General features: G+C 36.5%; 1 long non-coding RNA gene across 1 annotated transcript; it reads left to right on the forward strand.

Moving 5' to 3' along the window:
• Positions 1-6,613: 6,613 nt before the first annotated feature.
• LOC115926653 lies at positions 6,614-7,547 on the forward strand. Its single transcript, XR_004065191.1, has 2 exons — positions 6,614-6,713; positions 7,305-7,547. It is a non-coding gene; the product is annotated as an uncharacterized LOC115926653 (long non-coding RNA).
• Positions 7,548-7,921: the final 374 nt, after the last annotated feature.

Below are 7,921 nucleotides of genomic sequence, written 5' to 3' on the forward strand. Positions count from 1 at the left end.
ATCAACTCAAGGGCAATGGGTCATAGAAATCCCCGGATTACGTAATACCGTTTGTCATTGTTTTGTTCGCATATACCAGGGAGTTGGAATGGACCAAGATATTTAAACCGATCTAAAGAAATGGTTTGGAGTCGGGTTGGCTGTGTGACTTTTAGTCACATCAACGAACCGACTCGAGACCGACAACTTAACGAACACGAATTCAATTCAATTCAAAAATGGTTTTTATTATAGCACAAACATGGTTCATACAAATATAATTTTACATGAAAGACAGCCATGGCTGGAATATATTCATGTTTACATGTTATACACTTTTAAAGATATATACATGTAAAAAAATAGCAATATAAAAAAGTAGAACTTAGATTCTGTAGTTAAAAACCATAAACACATTGCACAAGTTGTCCAAAATACAACAAAAACATGAGCTGTTACTTTTCACAAATTTCCTATTATGTCATAAAAGTCAATACAAGCATGGTAAAAGGATTACAATAGGTAAATTTAAAACAGCCTGACTTGCGGGGGGGGGGGGACAAGCAGTCAGTATACCTCCAATAACGATAAAAGTATAACAACTTTTGTTGAGTATATCAACCAAAAAAGACAGTGGACTATTTTCAACCTTATTGTTTAAAATGGGAATTGGCCGTATATAACCTACGTATATTGTCACTAAATCCCTAAAAGGTTAATTGAATTTCTTAAGTTTTCTCAACATATAAAGTTTTCTATTGCACCTTTTGACTAAATCATTAACAAGTAAATTCCATTTTAAATCAGATTGTATAATGACTCCAAGAACGTTGCCAGTTTGTACATTGCATAGACGAGAGACATTAATGGAAAAAACTTCAGGAAAAGCAGGATTTTTCATAAAAGTAGCCTGCAGGGTAAAAACACTTCGAAGGATTAAGGGATATATTGTTTGATTGAGACCAGTATTGCACAGAGTTAAGTATAATTGTGAAACGTCTGTTTACGACATTGTACTAAAGATAAATCATCAACATATTTGAAATAATGTATAGGTCCTATACATTATATTTTCACATAAATCATTAACCATAATTGCAAAAAGAATTGGGCCAAGACGTGTCCCTTGGGGAACACCGGCGCGACTAACTTTAATATCAGACAGAGTTCCATTATATAATGTACTTTATTTACAACACACTAAAAAACTTATGATCCCATTTATTACCCAAGGTCTTATGTGCATATTATGGGCATCTCCAGGGGGTGTGGGGTGCGACACCCCCACCCGTTAAGACATTGTTGGTAAAATTGCGCTGCCGTCGGGGAAAAAGAGAAGGGGGAGGGGGAAAAAAGAGAGGGAAAGGGAAAGAAACGAAAACAGAAAAGGAAAATAAAGGGAATAAAGGAGAAGAAAAGAAAGAAAAGAGAAGAAAGAAAGAGAAAAAGGAAAAAGAGGGAGGAGAGGAAATAAAAGAAGAAGAAAAAAAGAAAAGAAAGAAAGAAAAGGAGAAAAGGAAAAAAAAAAGAAAAAAGAGAAAAAGAAAAGAAACGGGGGGGGGGGGTGAAAGAGAGGAGAGAGAGGGGAGGTAAGAGCCTGAGAGAGAGGTGGGTTGGGTGGAGTCGTCTCGTGGAGGGAGCAAGAAAGACACGCATAAATATGTTGCTATGTCGGGTCAGCTGTGTCAGTATTTTTGCTGGATCCTCGTGTACTACTATATCAATGCAGAAGTTTGAAGTCGGTGAGATGTACAGTGCTACCCAGTAAAAACGAAACCGAGAATTATCGATGTTTTATCATAACTTAATCACAATTATAATTAATAAATGACATATATTTGTAAGGCTTAGAAACCAGAAACCAAAAGTCATGTGGCGGGCGGTTTCTGATTTTTTTTTTCTAGAAAGTTCAATTTCTGCCCTTTCATATGACACCTCAATCAGGGAAAATGAGCAAGGATTAACAAAGTTCTGTCCGTTTAAGTGATGTTTGCATTTCAATAATTTGATTTAAAAAGCTTGTTTAACAATGTTTCCAGCTTTATAAGTCTGAGATGCATGACCCTACGTGTTATCAGTGTTTGTGATATGGTATAAAAGAGAGAGAGAGAGAGAGAGAGAGAGAGAGAGAGAGGTGGAAAGTGAGAGACAAAGACAGACAAAGAAAGTGCGAGAGGAAGAGAGATAGAGGTATTTTGGAGGAAAACATCCCCCTTTGGTTTTTTTTTAATTTTTATTAATAACAACAAAAAACATTATGCCAATGGCTGAGCCAAAAAAAGGTGACCTTACCCCCCCCCCCCCCATACAAAGAAGAATGTCAATTTTTCAAATTTCGAAACCAAAAAAAAAAGTGTCCTCTTACACCCCCCCCCCCCCCCCCCCCGCTTATTCAGCGGCTGGCTGTCGTTGCAAAATTTTCGGCCCGATTTCAAAATGTTAACCCCCCCCCCTTGAAAAATCCCTGCGTACGCTACTGGAAGAGAGAAATAGAGAAAGAGAGAGGGGTAGAGGCAGAAAGTGAGGGTACGTTAAAGGCATTGTTTAACCGTGTTAACATTTTCATAAATCTGAGATGCATGACCCTACGTGTTATCATTGTCTCTAAAAGGCGCGGATCCAGGATTTCTTAGGGGAGGGAGCCCAACTTTTTTTTTTGGGAGTCCAAAAAAAAAAAATCGCAACGACTGAGCCAGCCGAAAAGTCGCTCAGTGGGGGGGGGGGGGGGGGGGGGGGGGGGGTAGTGAGCACATTTTTTTTTTGGGGGGGGTCCTCGAAAATTTTAAAATTTGCACCCCCCCCCCCCCCTTGAGCGCCAGGGGGGGCCCAACCCCCCCCCCAAAAAAAAAAGGTAAAAATCGCGTGATTTTGCATGATTTTTTTCTCAAGGGGGGGGGCCCTGGATCCGCCACTGGTCTCTAATATGGTGTAATATTGAAGCCCTACCAAAATTGCGGTTCAAAATGATTATGGAATGCTTCAAAAAAGGAAAAATCTTTGAGTGACCGGTTTTACTATATTCATTTCCCTCAATAGACTGTATTGTTAACGGTTTTTGTAATTTCTAATTCCAATCATAAATATCTTGATAATCAGACAGGCGATTGGCTCGTAAAAAAAACATGGGATTCCTGATTAACTTAAATGTTTATAATTATGATTGCAGCATGAGCTAAATTCAAGATTTTTTTTAAAGAATCAGAGGCAAAAATACCTAATTTAGTGAATTTGTTTAGAAAGTTGTAAACGAAAAGGGTGAGCATTGAAAAAAAGAGGGAGAAGAAGAGAAAAGAGGGAGAAGAAGAAAGAAGAGAAAAGAGAGAGAGAGAGAGAGAGAGAGAAGAGAAGAGAGATGGTGTAAATGGAGTTTTCTTACCAGTAGTTGTCGTAGGATGTGACGTGGCGGATTCCGTCGTGGACATCTTTGTGGTGTCTTCTGTAGTAGTTGATGCTGAAGAATAAAAGATGATATAAAGACATTATGGTTTGATCTTGGGCCAAAATGCGTCTAATTTCATATAAACCCAAATTATTTTGAAAGATAGATAGATTGAAAGAGAAAGAAAGACAGAGAGAGAAAGAGAGACAGAAGAGGGGCGGAGAGAGAGAGAGAGACAGACAGACAGACAGAAGAGGGGCGGAGAGAGAGAGAGAGAGAAGAGGGGCGGAGAGAGAGAAGAGGGGCGGAGAGAGAGAGAGAGAGAGAGAGAGAGACAGAAGAGGGGTTGAGAGAGAGAGAGAGACAGACAGAAGAGGGGCGGAGAGAGAGAGAGACACACACACACAGAAGAGGGGCGGAGAGAAAGAGAGAGACAGACAGAAGAGGGGTGGAGAGAGAGTGAGAGAGAGAGAGACAGAAGAGGGGCGGAGAGAGAGAGAGAGAGAGAGAGAGACAGAAGAGGGGCGGAGAGAGAGAGAGAGAGAGAGACAGAAAAGGGGTGGAGAGAGAGAGAGAGTGAGAGAGAGACAGAAGAGGGGCGGAGAGAGAGACAGAGACAGAGACAGAAGAGGGGCGGAGAGAGAGAGAGACAGAGACAGAAGAGAAGAGAGAGAGATGGTGTAATTGGAGTTTTCTTACCAGTAGTTGTCGTAGGATGTGACGTGGCGGATTCCGTCGTTGACATCGTTGTGGTGTCTTGTGTAGTAGTTGATGCTGAAGAATAAAAGATGATATAAAGACATTATGGTTTGATCTTGGGCCAAAATGCGTCTAATTTCATATTTATTTTTATTTTTATTGAAATATATTTAATCAGGATATCAAGAATCAGATATACATTGTAGATACAAAATCTGTTTTACATCATGGTCCTGAACAGGATAAAAACACGGAAATATAAATAACGAATATCACCAAAGCTCACAGGCAAAGGTAAGAACAGTATAAAACTAACATATAAGCATAATACGCATTAAAAATAGTAAAAAGCACAACAAAACAAAAAAACAAACAAAAACGACAATGAAATAAACGAAATTAACAGCGGAAAAAATATCAAATCACATTTAATAAAAGGCATTAAAATATCACCCTAAAAATAGAAGAGGAGAGAAGATATAAGGAAACTGGTAAAAAGTAAAGGAGGAAAGAGGGAAAGAAAGAAAGAGGGGAGAGGGAAATGGAGAGAGAGAGAAAGAGAAAGAGAGAGAGATAAGCCATGTCAAAGCAGTAAATGAATCGGCATTGTATTACACAGGTTTAAAAAATTTGTCCTTGTACATACGTTTAAAAACATCGATAGATTTAGCATTTTGAAAAGCAGAAGGTAGACTATTCCAGATTTTACCTCCAGCGTATCTAAAACAATTCTTAAAACATTCAAGATTAGGCTTAGGTAAAACAACATTCAGCGTATTGGCAAGTCTAGTGTTAAAACCATGTCTGTCAAAAACCATTTCCACTTCATTGCATAATCGTACTGGGGCTTTTCCATGAATACAGTTGTACATTATACATGATAAAAAATAGTCCCGTCTAGTGTCAATGGATTGCCATTTTAATGAATTTATTATACTCAAGCTATTTACATTATAATCAAAATTCCCTACGACAATACGTGCAGCTCTTTTTTGCAGTCTTAAAAGAATATTTCTGTTTTGTAAAGAACAGTTTCCCCATACGGAACAAGAATAATCTAAGATTGGCTGTATGGTACATTTGTATATTTTATTTAAAATGGAAGAGCTTAAACATTTACTGAGCTTTCTCAAAGTAAAAATCTTATAACTTAATGATTTGGTAAGAGATTTAATGTGGATATCCCAAGATAATCTATCATCAATTTCAATCCCTAAATATCTGATACTTCTTACTTGTTCTATTGTTTCAGTATCAATATGTACCTTCAGACTTAATGCATCGTTACCTCGTGTGTTACTACTCAACAGCATAATATTACTCTTATTAGTATTAATACGTAATCTATTTTTACAATACCATTCATTTATTGCATACAAATCTGCTTGGAGCTTAGATGTAATGACATTAATATCCATATCAGAAACATATAAGACAGCATCATCAGCGTATATATTACATGTACTTAATCGTAAGCAATCAGTTATATCATTTATAAAAACAAGAAAGAGTGAGGGGCCTAAAATACTCCCCTGAGGAATTCCTATAGTTATGTCCTTTGATTCGGACAGTTTACCATGACAATAAACTGCTTGTTTCCGACCAGATAAAAAGCTAGAAAACCATTTAAGTTCAGTATTTAAAATACCATACTTATTCAATTTGGACAACAAAAGTTCATGGTCAATACAATCAAAACATTTAGAAATATCAAGAAAACATGCACCAACTTTTTCCTTTTCATTAAAAGATTCGTACCAGTCATCAATGACTCTATGTAAACATGTATTCGTTGAATGATTTGGCAAAAAAGCATATTGGTCAACACTAATAAGATGATTAGTCTGCAAGTAAGATAAAAATTGAGACTGAACTTCCTTTTCAAGCAGTTTAGCAATATGACATACAACTGAGATGGGTCTATAATTTGAAATATTATTTTTATCGCCTTTACCTTTATAAACAGGCGTAGTTCTGGCCAATTTCCAATTGTAGCCCCTGTTTGGTGCAACATTAATATTATGTATAAAGTTATACACATTTTATCACATGTTTGTAAAATTACATGTGAGTCCATGAATTTTATAACTTTGCCCTTTTCACCTTAGTGGACATTCCACATGCTCTGTGCAGTGTTGAAATATATAGTACATATATATGCCCATAGTCTATACATACGAGTACACACGTGTGCCTTGTATGTGGTATACCAACTGTTCCTGGAACCAGGGGAGAACATCGCCGTCCTCCTGAAACATGAGTCATGAGTCATGTGTGGTCAAGATTGACCATGGTTGGGTCACTCCATTCTTTTAGCCTAGGGGTGTTATGGCCTATGATTTAATGTACATAACTAAATACTGTATCAATTATGATTGTTTATTGATTGTTTATCTTTCTCCAATTGAGAAAGTTATTTATATGATTATACAATGTTTCATCTATATCAATGTTGTATGATGTAATTGCTAAATGCTTATCCTGAACATGTATTAATGAAAGTACTTAAGCTTTTTACCTCTAAGTTGGGAGATGGCATAAACCATCTCAAAGTCAGCCATCTTCTCCTCATCATCAGCCTCTTTTGTCTCCAACCTCCATTGGGACAACACCATATTAATTGTCGCTGACAATATTTAATATTTCTTCTCTTTAGGTAAGCACATTATTACACTTTTTGAATATCTTACTCAATTATAACCAACTGTTGGCATTATGTATTTCTCAAGAGTGGATGGTTATGCAGTTGTGAGATTTAAACGGATTTTGTGTGAAGTTGTTGTAGAGATGGGAGAAAGTGATATCTCATGCTGTTGAACCATGTGATGCTATTGAATCATTCTTTGAACTTGTAAACTTATTACAGTTATTCCTGATTATTACTAACCGATGAGAATATACAATGACAATAGTACTCTCTGTTATTCTGGCTGCGCGCGTGAAGCATTATTCTATACCAAACTGCGATGGGAATTTACTTGGCGCAATATCACAACGAGAGCTTTCTAGTTCATAAAAGCCTCCTTAAACAGAGAGTACTATCGTCATCATATATGTTGCATGTTTTTCTGTAAATATTATTTACTAACTATTTCAGTTTTGATGTATTGGCATGAGGATAATAATAATAATAATTAATTTAGAGAATAATAGTAAAGGTATTATTGCTCTTTTGTCTCCAACATCCATTGGGACAACACCATATAAATTGTCACTGACAATTATACTCAATATTTCTTCTCTTTAGACAACGTCACAATGAAGGTCGTCGCCTCAGCACTAACCATTTCAGAACCCTCATGTCCAATTGATATAATTTAGGATGTAAATGTAGTAGTGATAAGTTATGTATGACCTTGTAGGATTAGTATAGATAGTTATAGTTCAGTTAAATGTTACTGTTTTGTTAAACTTCTATGATTTTATAGAAGTGCATGTATAAGTTGTAAATAATAAAGGGAAAAGACATCCCGATATATACTCGCATAAACAATGAGTAATAGTTTAGATTTTCAGACTCTTGTGTGTAATGATTGAATGAGCGTGATTGCTATTATGAGTAACTGTGTGATTATTATATGATCCTCACCCCACCCCAAAAATGTCGGTGCTACAATCATTAGGTAAAAATCCACAATTTAAACTTTCATTAAAAAGACAATTAAGAGAAATATTAATATAAGGAGCTGAGATTTGAAGTAATTTTCTATCAAATTCTAAGATATCAAGGCTACTCTCTTTCGACAATAGAGAGAGATTATGTTTAGTTTTCCCGGGACTAATATAAACCCAAATTATTTTGAAAGATAGATAGATTGAAAGAGAAAGAGAGATAGAGAGAGAGAGAGGGGGCGGAGAGAGAGA

This window comes from Strongylocentrotus purpuratus, unplaced genomic scaffold (genome assembly GCF_000002235.5).
Source record: "Strongylocentrotus purpuratus isolate Spur 01 unplaced genomic scaffold, Spur_5.0 spur5_scaffold_2, whole genome shotgun sequence".
NCBI classification, from domain to species: Eukaryota; Metazoa; Echinodermata; class Echinoidea; order Camarodonta; family Strongylocentrotidae; genus Strongylocentrotus; species Strongylocentrotus purpuratus.